The sequence below is a fragment of the Poromitra crassiceps genome (genome assembly GCF_964638095.1).
Source record: "Poromitra crassiceps genome assembly, chromosome: 16".
Classification (NCBI taxonomy): domain Eukaryota; kingdom Metazoa; phylum Chordata; class Actinopteri; order Beryciformes; family Melamphaidae; genus Poromitra; species Poromitra crassiceps.
In genome coordinates this window covers 27,832,985-27,849,155 of record NC_139645.1, presented here as the reverse complement: position 1 = coordinate 27,849,155, position 16,171 = coordinate 27,832,985, and the positions used below count along the sequence as shown (strand labels likewise).

Sequence of the window (16,171 nt, the reverse complement as noted above, 5' to 3'; positions counted from 1 at the left end):
CTATGCTGTTATTGATAATTATCCTGCATCTTGTTCTCTCCCTGGTAGATGTATTTGAACATCAGAGTAATGTGAGCCTCTCCTTGTCAGTGTGTGCTATTCTCTTCATCTTGTTCATGTCTGATAGGCTCATTTATAACAGCGTTCGAGTCCAGGTCCAGTCCAGGTCCAGTCCGGACACCAAAGAAGAGTCCGATTTGAGTGGAGTCCCCATTACCCCAGTCCAAGTCAGTTACTGAACATGAGCACAACACAACAACTAGATTGTGTATCTTGTGTGTGTAACGCAAAAGTAATGTAACGAGTGGTGTAATTAATTACTTTCTCCAGGGAGTAAAGTAAGGCATTACTTTTTTTTAAAGTAATGTGTAATGTATATTAAATTTATTTAATTTAAAGATTAAATGACGCTGCATTCACAGTCCACCAATATACTGCATTATTCAAAAACACTCACAAATCAGAAGGGGGGGGACAAAAACATGTTGTGTTGCTTCACTGCAGGTTGTGGATCATCTCCTCCTTGGTGATGAGGTGCGTGGTCCTGTTGACCAGCGACATGAGCAAGTTGAGCTTGTGGGACCAGTCGTTCAGCAGGTCGTTGGGGTCTTTGGGCCGCAGGAAGTTGACGATGCCCGCCAGGCGGTCCACCTTGGCGTAGATGGTCTTGTTCACCACCAGCTTGGAGTGGAACGCCTCTGATTCGTCAATGGAGAGGTCAAGGAGTCCAACCATCCTCTTCATTGTGATTCTGGTGTAGTATTTGGCCATTATTCTGATGTTGTGCTCCACCACCCTGCTCTTCAGGTCCTTCCACCTCTTCTTACCCTCATTCAAGTAGGAGAAGACGTTTGTGGCGGGGCTGTCTGGCGATCCCTCCCTCAACTCTTTGCCATAATCCTCCACCATGGAAGCCCAGCACATCAGCTCCATGGTGGTGAACTGCTTCAGGAGGTCCTTGTATTTGGGGATTTCTTCCAATTTCTTGTCTGTGTTGATTCTGTGCACAAGATCTGACTGCTCATTGTCGTAAGGGGCGAGGATCGCGTACAGCACAATGCTCTTCAGGGCCTGCTGCCACTCGGCGCTGTCTTCCAGGATGCAGGGGGTGTCGTAGATGGCCCGGTAGTGTCTGCAGATGGACAGGTAGCAGCCCTCATGCTGGTCCACTTGGATCATGAGGTTGTAGTACTTCAGCTTCGACTCCTCAGTGCCGTCCTCCTGGAAGAACTTGGTGTTGATCTTCTTGCTGATGATCTGGGTGCGAATGTAATCCTTGACTGTGTTGCACAGCCTCATCTGCTCCAAGATTAACTCCACCTTCTCCTTCTTCTCCATGGAGCCATATGTCTCCACCTGCAGCTCCAGGAGGATTGCAGCTGCCTCTTTGACCTCTCCGCCCTGTTCCTTGATATTGGCCAAGGTCTTTGTGAGTCTGGCCCGCTCAATCTCGACATAGATCTTGCCAGCAGTCACAGTGCGAAGAGTGTCTATGAGTCTCAGCTTGAGGGTCAGATCAGTCGTTGCGTCTACGTACTTGTAACATTCCTGCACCATCTTGGTCACAGCCTGTTTGAGTTGACTCCTCCTTTTGGACAGCAGCATGATGTTTTCATTCAGGGCATCCCAGTCCTTGGCCCCATAACACATCTGGACCACAGCCACCACAATTCTTGAGGTGGACACCATGTCTGACGCCATTCTGGTTTGCTTCTCCAGCGACAGCAAGCTCTCAACGGCCTCCTGCAGCTTGCCCTCTTTTGCCAGTTTCTCGCACTCAGGGAGACGCCGGTCTACTGTTGAAGTGTAGTCCATCTCCATCTTCACAATCTTTCCATCAGACCACTGCAAGCGCTCCTCAGACACGTTAGCCATGGTCAATTGATGATCGAGTACAATGACTTTTTCCCTGCGTGCAGAATCTGCCTCACGAGCAGCCTCAGTGTTCAGGCTTGAATCGCTCGGCTGTGAGCAAGTGTCATCCAAGTTATAACCTCTGCAGGGAAGGATTTATGACATCGCCGATGACAATTCCTCGAGTGACATCACTGAGGACATCATGATGATGTCATTGTGATGTTCTCACATCATGGGTTATTTAAAAGAAAATCACATACAGTACAATTGTACTCTAAAGATTTTGTTTGCCATCTGACAACATTACATTTTATTTTGTAGTAATGAGTAATGAAGATGCCCAGGGGAAATGTAATAGAGTAAAAGTATACCTTTTATTTAGGAAATGTAGTGGAGTAAAAGTGAAAGTTGACAGATGTTTGTTTCAGACTGTAAAATACACTTTAGAAGAAGGATAAGACACGCTTTACCAGACAATTAAATGACTTCAGAATGCTGATTGTGGAATGATTTTGGCACACATGATTCCATCTGACATCATATCTAAAACCTGATGATCCAGTCTTGCATAATGACACTTCCATAGTCACGGGTTCGGTTAAGCTATTTCATTCCCCATTCATTTTTAGGGTTGCTCCGTTTCCCGCTTTAAGGCGAGGCGGCCGGACTGAGCGCGGGACTGGAGCCGAGCGAGCCGGAGCGCCCCCCGCAGGCCGCGCCGGGCTGTGTTAGCATGGATCCGGAGCGCCCCCCGCAGGCCGCGCCGGGCTGTGTCAGCATGGCGGGCGTGAAGTCGGCGTGGCGCCGCGCGTGCTTCATCAGGTGGTCGCTCCTCATGAAGCGCTTGTCGCACAGCGGGCAGCCGAAGCGCTTCTCGCCCGTGTGCGTCCGGTAGTGACGCGCCAGCTCGTCCGACCGGGCGAACTTCTTACTGCAGTCGGGCCACGTGCACGGGAACGGGCGCTCTCCTGAAACACACACACACACATACATACATACAGGCAGCTTAGAAGACTGCTTATCAAACTTTCTCACACCAAGGACCCGTCATTCAATACGGGTCTCAGAGCCCTATTTGATTAGATTTAATCTGAGAATATTTTTATTATTATTTGTCCAGGATTCCATGACTATCTGTATTGTAGGAAGAGAGATAGTCAATAGTCATTCTTCCACATTCGCTAATATAATGGTAAAGTGTAACAATCCATCAATTTGCTGGGGACTCTGTGGAACCCCTTCAAGGAGCCCTGGTGGTCCCCGGACCCCACATTGAGAACAGAAAACACAGACCTTGTCCTAGACACACACACACACACATATATATATATCTATATCTATATAGATATCTATATATATGTGTGGGGGGGGGGTATAAAGATTTTTTTCTCGTGTTATTTTGATAACTTCATCTTTCACATATATTTCCTCAAAATGATTTCTGAAACGTTTGAAATGTGGGTGTTTGCACCTATTAAATCATTTTCCAGTGAATCGTGGGCTCCAGTATCCTCTTTGGGTTCAGTCAGTCAAAGGTGGACCATTGAACTGTTTTTCAGTATTTTGTGAGATCACTAACCTCCATCTGTGCAGGGGCTGAAGCGCAAGAGATTCCTTCTAAATTACATGTATATTAATGTATATTCTTCTTTCTTCTGCTCTCATGCTGTGATTCAGATAATTTCATCGTTTTAATTGGTAAATAAATATATATCTTCATAATTGTGGTATTGTAACAGTCAACACTAACTGTTTTCTCTCCTCTTATTTCCAGTATGTTGCCTTTATTGCTGTGCCAGTTTCCCCGGGGAAGCTTTAAACTTTCGTCTAACTAATCAAATCAAACGCACGTGAGGAGCTAGTGAGGGGATTTTCTTTTTATGTTGTTTATTATAAATAACAATTAATTAATGTGGTAAACATATTGTTATAGCTTGAAGCTTGTAAAATAGTTTATTGTCCATGTGCTTTCAGGAAAGGAGAATTCCTTCTCCTCAAGTCGTCACAGTGTCCTGAGCACAGATAATAATGTGTAGTATACCATTGTCTGGGTGAATACTCTTTTCTTATGGGCGGGCAGGTGTGCATTTTCTTTTGGCGAGCGAATGTTACCTAGCTAATTGTTAGCCAAAATAGTATCAATCCTCTCTCACAACTCTCACTTGCTTTGCTGTGAAGCTACTAGTAGCGGTTAGCATGCTAACCACCGACCGGCTTCGGTTACGTCAGTGTTCCTAATAGACCCATTTCACATTGAGGTGGTAAAGCAGGAAGTAAAGCAAGTGTATACCATTAACGATTGTTGTTCCATCATGTTCCAGTGCCAAGGCCCTCATTAATGTACATTTTGTACACCTGCTTTACCTCCTGCTCTACCACCTCAAAATGGTTGCTGTGAAAAGGGCCTATAGCTCTCTTGGGAGCTCCACAGCGGGCAGTTTCCTCAGGGAGTCCGAAAATGCCTACTGCATATAAGTTGTCCATAAAATAATTTAAACATAACGTTAAATATCATTATCACCTCAGTCATAATAAGATTATTTTCCCATATAGAGGTTGAGCAAAGTCAAACTGTCAGAAACATGGTGAACACCAGTGTCAGATCGGCTGTGTGGGGGCGGGACCAGTGGCGCCAGAACGAGTTTGCAATAAGGGGTATTTATTTTTATTTTTTTTGAACGTCAATAACGTCAAAAAAACGTCAATTGTCCGTGCCGGCGCCCGTGATTTTTAGCCATATTTAGAGGAATATCTCATTTTAAATTAACATTAGGATTATACTGTAGTGATGTAATTATTCAGTATTTTCTCCTTTTCTCACTCACTTGGTGACCTGGGGTCATTTTACAATTAAACTACAACAGACAGCAACACAGGCAGAAACAGTGAACTTATTATTATTATTATTATTATCACTTCGAAACAGTGCAAAACTTGTCATCTCAACACAAAAATAAAACAACAATAACCCTATACGATTATAGCAGCAGGCAGCCAATGGCAACACATTCAAGCCATCCTAAAGGCATTACTGAGTACAGTAACAATGAAAAATAAATAAAACTGAACTTATATAAGTACTGAGGAAGTGTATCCCAGACACACAAAACACCCATTTGGTTTAGCGCCTCCGAAGAAAGCCGAGCAGCGAGTCGGGGCGGGTGGGGGCGGGGGATTGGGCTCTTGGAGTGCTCGCTGCCGATTCTCCAATATTCTTCCCCACTCAGTCTCTGTCTCTCAGGTGTAATAATCCCACAATGATCACACGGCTTTAACAAGCATCACAGGCTGTGTAAACAGTGTAAAGTGGGCTCTAAGCGTCGGGTGCAGTTGCCCCCTCATTTTTTTTTTTTTTAGGCGGACCAAATTTGAAGCGGGACAAAATGTCCCCATGTCCCCCTTGTTCCGGCGCCAGTGGGCGGGACTAAGGGGACAAGTTACAGATGGGAGCTTGAACAGCTTGTTTCTAGCCGTCTGTGAAGGTTGGCTGGTGATGGAAACACGCTGCCGACCGCGAGGAATGCCTCTTTGAGTTCAACTCTCAACTCTCTGTTCCCAAACTCGCTGTAATTAAAGGCGAGGCGGCGAGGAAGCAGTTGATGGGTTCACTAATAATATCTGGGATCCAAACTGCTCCAAGACAAATACTGAACACAGAACCCAAAACAGACTCTTCAGTTGTGGTAAAATAACGACCTTGTTTGTATCCGAGTTTTATTGAATCCACTTTAACATTTTGTACCCCGTGTTTCCTGGTTTGGCAGCTTGACCCAGAGAAATAAAAGCTTAGTGAAAACAGCCGGTGCCGGTGGGTTTCTGGTAGAGTTCTCAACGGGCCTGAAAATTCAAACCCGACCCGGCCCGGCCCTAGTAAGTTGAAGCCCAACCCGGCCCGACCAATTAGCAGAAATTGTCGGCCCGAGCCCGTCGGGCTTGGTCAGGTCTCATCGGGCTCAGACTAAAACTCTGAATTCTAAGCTCTGTGTGTGTGTGTGTGTGTGTGTGTGTGTGTGTGTGTGTGTGTGTGTGTGTGTGTGTGTGTGTGTGTGTGTGTGTGCGCATGTGTGCCTGCCACTGCAGCCTGTACAGTGCAGCATCCTGCACACTGCAGCAGCCTGCACACTGCAGAAGCCTGCACACTGCAGCAGCCTGCACACAGCCTGCACACTGCAGCCCCTGCACGCACACTGCAGCAGCCTGTACACTGCAGCAGCCTGTACACTGCAGCATCCTGCACACTGCAGCAGCCTGCACACTGCAGCAGCCTGTACACTGCAGCAGCCTGCACACAGCCTGCACACTGCAGCAGCCTGCACACAGCCTGCACACTGCAGCAGCCTGCACACAGCCTGCACACTGCAGCAGCCTGTACACTGCAGCAGCCTGTACACTGCAGCAGCCTGTACACTGCAGCATCCTGCACACTGCAGCAGCCTGCACACTGCAGCAGCCTGCACACTGCAGCAGCCTGCACACTGCAGCAGCCTGCACACAGCCTGCACACTGCAGCAGCCTGTACACTGCAGCAGCCTGTACACTGCAGCAGCCTGTACACTGCAGCATCCTGCACACTGCAGCAGCCTGCACACTGCAGCAGCCTGCACACAGCCTGCACACTGCAGCAGCCTGCACACTGCAGCAGCCTGTACACTGCAGCAGCCTGTACACTGCAGCATCCTGCACACTGCAGCAGCCTGCACACTGCAGCAGCCTGCACACTGCAGCAGCCTGCACACTGCAGCCCCTGCACGCACACTGCAGCAGCCTACACACTGCAGCAGCCTGTACACTGCAGCAGCCTGCACACTGCAGTCCCTGCACGCACACTGCAGCAGCCTACACACTGCAGCAGCCTGTACACTGCAGCAGCCTGCACACTGCAGCAGCCTGCACACTGCAGCAGCCTGCACACTGCAGCAGCCTGCACACTGCAGCAGCCTACACACTGCAGCAGCCTGTACACCGCAGCAGCCTGCACACCGCAGCCACCTGCACACTGCAGCAGCCTGCACACTGCAGCAGCCTGCACACTGCAGCCCCTGCACGCACACTGCAGCAGCCTGCACACTGCAGCAGCCTGCACACTGCAGCAGCCTGCACACTGCAGCAGCCTGTACACTGTATCATTAGTGTTGTGGATAGTTACATGTATCATAGACGAGCTAAAATAGCATCACAGAAAGGAAAAATAGACAGAGAGGGCTACTTAAACAAAGCCAGATGGCTCGTGTTTACTGCTCTTTTCTGCACATTTCTTTAAAATTGGAGACACTAAAACTAAACACAACATGAACCTCACAAGCAGATTCTAAACAAATTAATTTAACCCCTCAAGCACCGAGGCGCTGAGCGAGACAGCAGACATGTTACTGACACAAGCTGCTGAGAAAACCTCTTTAGCCCATTGATACCTGATGCAGCATTATATATGTATATCCCTCATTTGTGTGTGTATCCCTTTAAGATCGCGTGACGCGTTTTGCGGTCTTAAAGGGATACACACACAAATGCTGCATCAGGTATCAATGGGTTAAGAATGTTAAGCATGTTAGGAATCTTTCTGCTCTCCAGTCTACCAACGTTTTCCCAACCCAATTTAGATGAAACCAGGCAGGCCCACTTCCATACGACAAAAGCCTCTGATTTCAAACTGGAAAAAGATGAGGCGTCGTTTGGAAACGTTCTCTCACAGCTTCACCACAAATGTGTTTCTGAAAACATTTGAGGCAAGAAATCAGCCATGTTGCTGAATGAATGTGTCTTCATTAGACTTCTTAACCAAGAGGAAGCAGAGGGTCAATGTAAATGGCCGGACTTCATGATTTTCCGTGAATCCGTTTGCGAGTTAGGCACATTTTTGTGATTGAACACGTGATTGTACCTATTCTACTATGACGTCCCATTGAGAAAGAGTTTGTCTCTTCTGTGAAGGAGGGGATGACTGTTACAGTGAGAGGACGGAGGACAAGTTGGGTCAGAGGGGAACGGGTTCACGTCCAACCTGGAAAAAAGAAACCCTCCCCCTCTGAAGCCCCGCCCACTCCAGCTGCTCAATGTTGCTTTTCTTCAACACCGACACGAAACCACAGCGTCGGATTCACTGCTGCTGGCCCGGGAAAGCTGTGTATGTGTGTGTGTAGGTATAGGTGTGTGTGTGTGTGTGTGTGTGTGTGTGTGTGTGTGTGTGTGTGTGTGTGTGCATACATTATTTGGCCATGTGTGTTTGTGTGTGTTTATGTTAAGTGTCCCTGCATGCATTTGTGTGGTTATGTAGAGTTCCTGTGTGTGTGTGTGTGTGTGTGTGTGTGTGTGTGTGTGTGTGTGTGTGTGTGTGTGTGTGTGTGTGTGTGTGTGTGTGTGTGTGTGTGTGTGTGTGTGTGTGTGTGTGTGTGTGTGTGTGTGTGCGCGCGCGTGTGTGTGTGTGTGTGTGTGTGTGTGTGTGTGTTGGAGGGGGACCTGTGTGGTAGCACGGTACAAAGTAAATAGCAGGCTGGGCAGTTTGAAAGGCCTCTCTGTTTGCATGGTGTCACACAGCAGATATACATTACATGCTGTGAGAATGAGACGAGACGGCAGGTCAGCCGGTCCAAACCCAGTCCACCGCTGCACCGATACCTGAGGCCCATACTGGCTCTCATTGAAGACTCTGGAAATCCAGATCACAGAACCTCCTGAAGTTATTCAGGGTCTCATGTACATAATAGTAAGCATATAAAAGTATTAGAAATGTGTTTCAATCCAAATTCCATATTGTCCTTGACATTTTTCAATTTTTTTGCTGATGGCCTATTGGGTGTGGTTGTGCTCGGACATTTCCCTAGCTGTGGTGCAAATTTCCGCTATGTTCAACTCCAGTGAGTTATGCTAAAAGCATTAGCGAAAGTCATCAAGTTTTTACTCAAACTCTATCAAAACTCGGTCGGTTATTAATTCAAGACTAACTAAACCCCCCAGGTCTGAGCCTGACTCCACTCACTGCATCATTTTGAAAGCTGCATGGTGAGAGGAGCGGGTTAGGGTATGTACAAAAAAGTGGATAAACTATACCGTAAAATGTTCTAAAAAAGGTGCACAAACTATAAACTTAAGTCGCCCGCAACACTAGATACAATATAGACAACTAGAACAACTGAAACATATCACTATATATCACTATATTTCTAATACTTTGGTCAGCATGATCATGGAGCTTATCCAAAATCGCAGTTTCACCCTTACCACCGGTAGTGGACAGCGAAGCAGGTTACGACGCCTTAAGAACGGCGTCCCTCAGGGATCTGTCCTGGCTCCCCTCCTGTATAACATCTATACCTACGACTTGCCTGATACAGTCTCACGGAAGTACGCCTATGCAGATGACCTCGCACTGGTGTTCTCCGCTGGAGACTGGCAGTCGGTGGAGTGGACTCTGAGCCAGGACATGCAGACGCTAGTGGCATACCTCCATAAATGGAGACTGAAGCTAAGTGTGGCAAAGACGGTGTCGGCAGCCTTCCATCTTAATAACAGGGAGGCTAAACGTGAGCTCCAGGTACATGTCGGAGGAACATCCCTGCCATTTTGCGCCGAGCCAACCTACCTCGGCGTGACACTGGACAGGTCGCTCACGTTCCGCCGACACCTCGAGTCACTGCGCAAGAAGCTGACAACACGAGTGGCATTGATGAGGCGACTAGTTGGGTCAGGCTGGGGTGCCGGCGCAAGAACTTTGCGTACGGCAGCCCTGGCCCTTGTTTACTCAACTAGCGAATACTGCGCTCCGGTATGGAGTCGTAGTGCTCACACTCGCCTCATCGATGCGCCCATCAATGAAGCCTTGCGCATTGTGACAGGATGCCTGCGTCCCACTCCTGTGGACAATCTCCCCATTCTTGCAGGCATCCAGCCCGCTGGACTTCGTCGCAAAGGAGCCACAGCACGTCTGGCGTGCCGGGCCATGGAGCCAAACCACCTGCTCCATGAAAGGCTTGTCACAACAACTGAGCCTCCCCGGCGCCTCAAGTCCAGACACCCATTTGTTCCTGCTGCTCGGGAACTCCTGCAGCAATGCAGTGAAGCCAACATCAGTGCAGCAAGATGGGCGGATCACCTTTGGAGAATGGAGTGGGAGGTAAACACCTCTAGACTCCATTGCTTCATCCCCGATGTCGGTTCTCCTCCTACTGGGATGGACCTGCCTAGACAGGCATGGGTGAGGCTTAATCGCCTCAGGACCGGCGTCGGGCGTTTCCGCTCATCAATGTTCAGATGGGGCTTGACTCCTAGTGCGACCTGTGAGTGCGGTGCAGAGGAACAGACAGCAGACCATGTCATTCTGGAATGCCCGATGTATCGGGCTCCCAACGGGATGCATGGCCTGCTGTCTGTGGATGACGATACGGTGACATGGCTGCTAGAGGTGTGCCCAGAAATATAGCCCGGGTGAACCCCCCCCCAGGCCGGGGTGGTAAAAGGATAGCCCCTCGGCCCCGTACCTGGGGGAGTGGAGAGAAATCACCTAACCCAAACGACAGAGAGAGATATCACTATAAATATAATTTCATCATTATCATCATCATCATCATCATCATCACCTCTAACGGAGAGGAACCACGTTCTCCAGGTTGCCCATACAACCCCTTCTCATTCATTCAGATATCTTGAGGTGAGCGGTCAAGGGACCCCTTTGAAAATGGCCATGCCAGTTTTTTCCTCGACAAGATTCTGGCTAAATCTGGAGCGTTATCTAACCCCCGTCCTGACAAGCTGGCATGACATGGTTGGTAGCAATCTAGATACCTTCTAGGTCTTCTAGTTGCATATTATGATGCTAGCAGTAGCTTCGCTATAGCTTTCAAATTGAGCCGGCTACAGCTGAGGACGTCCCTGATTAAAAATCACACAATAACAAGTGCATAATAAACCACCATAAAAAGGTGATTAAACGCTATGTTGTATTTAAAAAGGTACGTCAAATGTACGTGCGTTTACCCTCCACTACAGCCCTGGGTGTTATCAAGTCGGTGTCGGGCTCAGTGTCTGGCTGGGCTCCCTGAAATGTCTGAATTCACTCATTAATAAAGTGTGATTTACCGCTCATTAAATAGTGAACTAATAGAGCAGCTAATTAGTGCACTAATAGAGCAGCTAATTAGTGAACTAATAGAAGAGCAGCTAATTAGTGCACTAATAGAGCAGCTAATTAGTGCACTAATAGAAGAGCAGCTAATTAGTGCAGTAATAGAGCAGCTAATTAGTGCACGAATAGGAGAGCAGCTAATTAGTGCAGTAATAGAAGAGCAGCTAATTAGTGCACTAATAGAGCAGCTAATTAGTGCACTAATAGAAGAGCAGCTAATTAGTGCACTAATAGAGCAGCTAATTAGTGCACGAATAGGAGAGCAGCTAATTAGTGCAGTAATAGAAGAGCAGCTAATTAGTGCACTAATAGAGCAGCTAATTAGTGCACTAATAGAAGAGCAGCTAATTAGTGCACTAATAGAGCAGCTAATTAGTGCACGAATAGGAGAGCAGCTAATTAGTGCAGTAATATAGCAGCTAATTAGTGCACGAATAGGAGAGCAGCTAATTAGTGAACTAATAGAAGAGCAGCTAATTAGTGCACTAATAGAGCAGCTAATTAGTGCACTAATAGAAGAGCAGCTAATTATTGCAGTAATAGAAGAGCAGCTAATTAGTGCACTAATAGAGCAGCTAATTAGTGCACTAATAGAGCAGCTAATTAGTGCACTAATAGAGCAGCTAATTAGTGCACTAATAGAGCAGCTAATTAGTGCACTAATAGAAGAGCAGCTAATTAGTGCACTAATAGAGCAGCTAATTAGTGCACTAATAGAGCAGCTAATTAGTGCACTAATAGAGCAGCTAATTAGTGCACTAATAGAGCAGCTAATTAGTGCACTAATAGAGCAGCTAATTAGTGCACTAATAGAGCAGCTAATTAGTGCACTAATAGAGCAGCTAATTAGTGCACTAATAGAGCAGCTAATTAATGCACTAGCAGCAGCAGCTAATTAGTGCACTAATAGAGCAGCTAATTAGTGCACTAATAGAGCAGCTAATTAGTGCACTAATAGAGCAGCTAATTAGTGCACTAATAGAGCAGCTAATTAGTGCACTAATAGATCAGCTAATTAGTGCACTAATAGAGCAGCTAATTAGTGCACTAATAGATCAGCTAATTAGTGCACTAATAGAGCAGCTAATTAGTGCACTAATAGAGCAGCTAATTAATGCACTAGCAGCAGCAGCTAATTAGTGCACTAATAGAGCAGCTAATTAGTGCACTAATAGAGCAGCTAATTAGTGCACTAATAGAGCAGCTAATTAGTGCACTAATAGAGCAGCTAATTAGTGCACTAATAGAGCAGCTAATTAGTGCACTAATAGAGCAGCTAATTAGTGCACTAATAGAGCAGCTAATTAATGCACTAATAGAGCAGCTAATTAGTGCACTAGCAGCAGCAGCGCTATGTAGGGAAATACAAATGAGGGAATAGAAATCCATTCTGGCCACAGCCCAAAATTACAGGCAACCAACAGGAAAGAGGTCAAAGTTCAAAAGGGGTCACAACAGCTTCCTAACTCTCCTCCCATGTGACCGGGATGATAATAGGCTTGTTCGAGTTGACTGGTGCCTCGCTTGCAAAGCAGACGAGAGCGGTCAGGCGAGGCATCGACAAGCCCAACACCCCCGACTCACTGCTCCTTTTCTTCTTCTACAGTTTTGTTTAACAGCAGTTGGTAAACAAATTAGAAAGTGCCTTAGCACCACCAACTCATGTGTGATGATGTTAGTCCAGTCCCTGTAGTAGCCATTCCATTGTAGTGAGACAATGTTTTTTTAACTTGACCTCACTCTCTGCTCTGTAGCATGTAAATGGCAATATGAATGGAATATTCTATAAGCAACTCATGTAAACACCTTAATCTAAATACCGTTTTATTTAGATGAAGGTCAACAGTTGGATTATGGCAGTCTATGTCTATATAGTCAATGAGATGGCTGTGCTACTTTTCCATCGTTAAAGCTGCTAAATCAAGCTGTTACATAAAGCTCCTGAGGCTTCAATGTATGTGGCACACGGATCCCCCTGAAGGGGCGCGTCAGTGGGTCTTAGACGGGTGGGGGGCCCGGCCGGGGCGGGGGGGTGGGGGGCCCGGCCGGGGCGGGGCGGGGGGCTTTGGGTGGGGAGGACAATCACTCGACGACAAAGGGGAAAAGACAAAGACCTGGAAACCAGACAAAAAAGCAAACAGACTGTGAAATATGTTGTTCCATCCTTTGTCTAGCAGGACTGTAGCTTAAGGTGACCAGATGTCCCCGATTTTCAGGGACAGTCCCCGTTTCGTGTGACCTGTCCCCGGCTCTAGCTGTCCCCAGAAAATGTCCCCAATTTTCTACTCCTCGCCCACGCGGCCGACATTACTGTCTTTCAGATGCTCCGGCGGGAGTGAAGATGTTTCTATAATCATGAAACTGTATGGCTTTATTTACAATCAGGGATGTCTGAGCAATTTCCAGAACACAAGTGCTCGTCACCCAATCGCCAAAAAAGAAAATCCATGTTTTTAAGACTTCTATAAGTGACTATGTGTGTTTGTGGATCAGATGTGTGTGGGCCAGATGTGGACATGATTAACACCAAATGTACACCAGATGTACGGCTGCGTTGCGGATCTGGTCAAACTGCCGGATCAGACCCTCGCCCATGTTAATAGATGGGCGATACATGCGGTACAGAAAAATTGTGCACCTGTTCTATTTTTGTCGGATTCCGTGTGCGTCTGACAGATTGAATGAGTGTGGGTCTGTTCGCAGTCGTACCGGAGCCGTACCACATCTGTTCTGGAGCTGGTGGACATTAGCCCTGAGCCTAGGCCCTGTCCCCAACTCCCCGGTCGACACAGACAGAGACACCGCCGTAGAGAGAGAGAGAGAGAGAGCATCTCGTCTCGAGGTCGATAGCAGTACAAAAAGCCGGTAAAGCACGCACGCACACATGTACGCATGCACACACACACACGGACGCGTGCACACACACACATTGACGCACGTGCATGCATGCACAGTTTAAGAAACGTGTGGAAAAAATGAATGGAGAAATATTTCATTTCCTCATTGGCGAGACTTTGGCACGCTATGGAGAGAGCAGCTCGAAACACGCACACGCGCGCACACACACACACACACACAGTGTCAGAGAGAGGGGAGAGGGGGTGGAGGAGAAGGGTGCGACCTGCACACCTGCACCACTTATTTCAACACCTGGGTGTGATTTTTAGTTTTGCCGTGGCGTGTGGGGACTGACATGTGGGTCCTGAGGTGGTCTTTGGAGTGTGGGGACTGACATGTGGGTCCTGAGGTGGTCCGTGGCGTGTGGCGGACTGACATGTGGGTCCTGAGGTGGTCCGTGGCGTGTGGCGGACTGACCTGTGTGGGTCCTGAGGTGGTCCGTGGCGTGTGGCGGACTGACCTGTGTGGGTCCTGAGGTGGGCCTTGAGGTGGGAGGACTTGCCGTAGACCTTGTCACAGCCTGAGTAATGGCAGCTGTGCTTCTTCAGCAGGGGGCGCTGCTGAGTCCTGCTTATACACTGTAAAAGAAAGATGGATGTGAGTGAGTGTGACTGGCATTTTGGCCGCTGCCATATTTTCTCTTCCTTTTTCCCCCTTTTCTCTTCTTTGAGCCAGACGTGATGTATTAGTAGCCATATTTGGACAAGAGGGGGTTTCCCAGAGCCGCAGCACCGCCTGCTATTGGGCGCGGGAACGTGATGTCTGGAGACCCGCCCACTTTGGCCATATTTTTTGCTGTCATGCTGTGTCTGCGCTGGTGTTTTCTTTGCATTCGAGTCATTTCTTTGCGATCGCTTCCTTTTATTGGCAGGGTGGGGCGGCCGGGTTGTGTGAAAAGCTGCAATAACAGAGAGCCAAAGTGAACGTCACTTCCTGCTTTACACATGGTGTGACAGAGAGAGAGAGAAGAAGTGTGTGTGTGTGTGTGTGTGTGTGTATATCAAGTGCTATTTATTTATTTGTTTATTTATTTATTTATTTATTTTTGCACTGGCCTGCACACCTTAAAAATAGGTCCTATTAAAATGGTACTTTGACTCAAAGTCTAACTAGCAGACTTTAATGTGAACACTTCTCAAACTGGGTTTTGTTTATGAATATCAAAAGAACTTCAATTTCTACTCCTGCACAAAATATAGACTATAAATTCACTAACTTTCAAGGATTTCAACTTTCAAGGACCCGTGAGTAAGAACTTATGGGAGATTGATTGTGTAGCCTACCCCCACCTGATGCTGCGGCTCGGGGCCGTCCCGGGCGCTGTGCTCGCTGGGCGGCTGCTGGTTGAAGTCCGCTAAGATCCGAGCCACCACAAACAGAGAGGAGTTGTCTGCCGGCTTCTGGTGCACCACAGCCCGGCTGGACATGGACACCAGGCACTCTGCTGCAAAGTGATCCATCGTCCCATGCAGTCATCCAAAACTACTAAAAATATCAAAGAAAATATAATAATAATATAACAAAGTCCTTGAGGTTTCCCTCACCATGCAAATGATGTCGAGATAGCAAAGACAAGAAGAAAACACACAGGCTACTCAGTGAAAACTATTGCAGACTGAGGAGGTGGATTGAGATGTCCAGGGGTTAGAGTGAGAGGGTCCATCTTGAGGAGGTGTTGTTGTGGGTAATTCCATGTTTGTAGAGAATAAAGTGGTGGGACTTGAAGCAGACAGTTTGGTAGGTGACGGGTCCTCCTGTAGTCTGACTCCAGCACAGATGTTCCTGTATCCTCTAGTCTGGATCCTGTGGAGGTGGTCAATATCCAATAAGGCCTTTCTTTATGGATGAAAAGATGGTTCCCATGATGTTGCATGCAGCATGCCGCTCATGCGTCTGTCTGAACTTTTCAATGTGCGCGGCTCTATCAGTCCATACCTCCCTCCACACAGGCTGCCTGCACCTCCCCTCTCTCCCTCAGTCCCCTCTCTCGATTCCCTCTCTGTCTCACTCCTCTCTCTCGATTCCCTCTCTGTCTCCTTCCCTCTCTCTCTCCCTCTCTCCCTCAGTCCCTTCTCTCGCCCTCAGTCCCTCAGTCCCCTCTCTCTCTCCCTCTCTCTGTCTTGCTGTCCCTCCCTTTAATTCTCTCTCTCTCTCTCTCTCCCTATCTCTCTCCCTCTGTCTCTGTCTCTCTCTGTCTCTCTCTCTCTCTGTCTCTCTCTCCCTCTCTGTCTGTCTCTCTCTCCCTCCCTCTCTCTCTCCCTCTCTGTCTCACTCCCCCTCTCTCTCTCCCTCTGTCTC

At 47.7% G+C, this 16,171-nt stretch overlaps 2 pseudogenes across 2 annotated transcripts; both read right to left on the bottom strand.

Annotated features, from left to right (window-relative positions):
* Positions 1-495: 495 nt before the first annotated feature.
* Positions 496-1,857, bottom strand: LOC310790863 (26S proteasome non-ATPase regulatory subunit 12 pseudogene; annotated as a pseudogene). The gene has a single exon. The product of its transcript is annotated as a 26S proteasome non-ATPase regulatory subunit 12 pseudogene (transcript).
* A 648-nt stretch (positions 1,858-2,505) lies between these two features.
* Positions 2,506-15,333, bottom strand: LOC310791555 (Krueppel-like factor 13 pseudogene; annotated as a pseudogene). The gene is made up of 3 exons: positions 15,163-15,333; positions 14,334-14,451; positions 2,506-2,825 (listed from the first exon to the last, which is right to left on the bottom strand). The product of its transcript is annotated as a Krueppel-like factor 13 pseudogene (transcript).
* Positions 15,334-16,171: the final 838 nt, after the last annotated feature.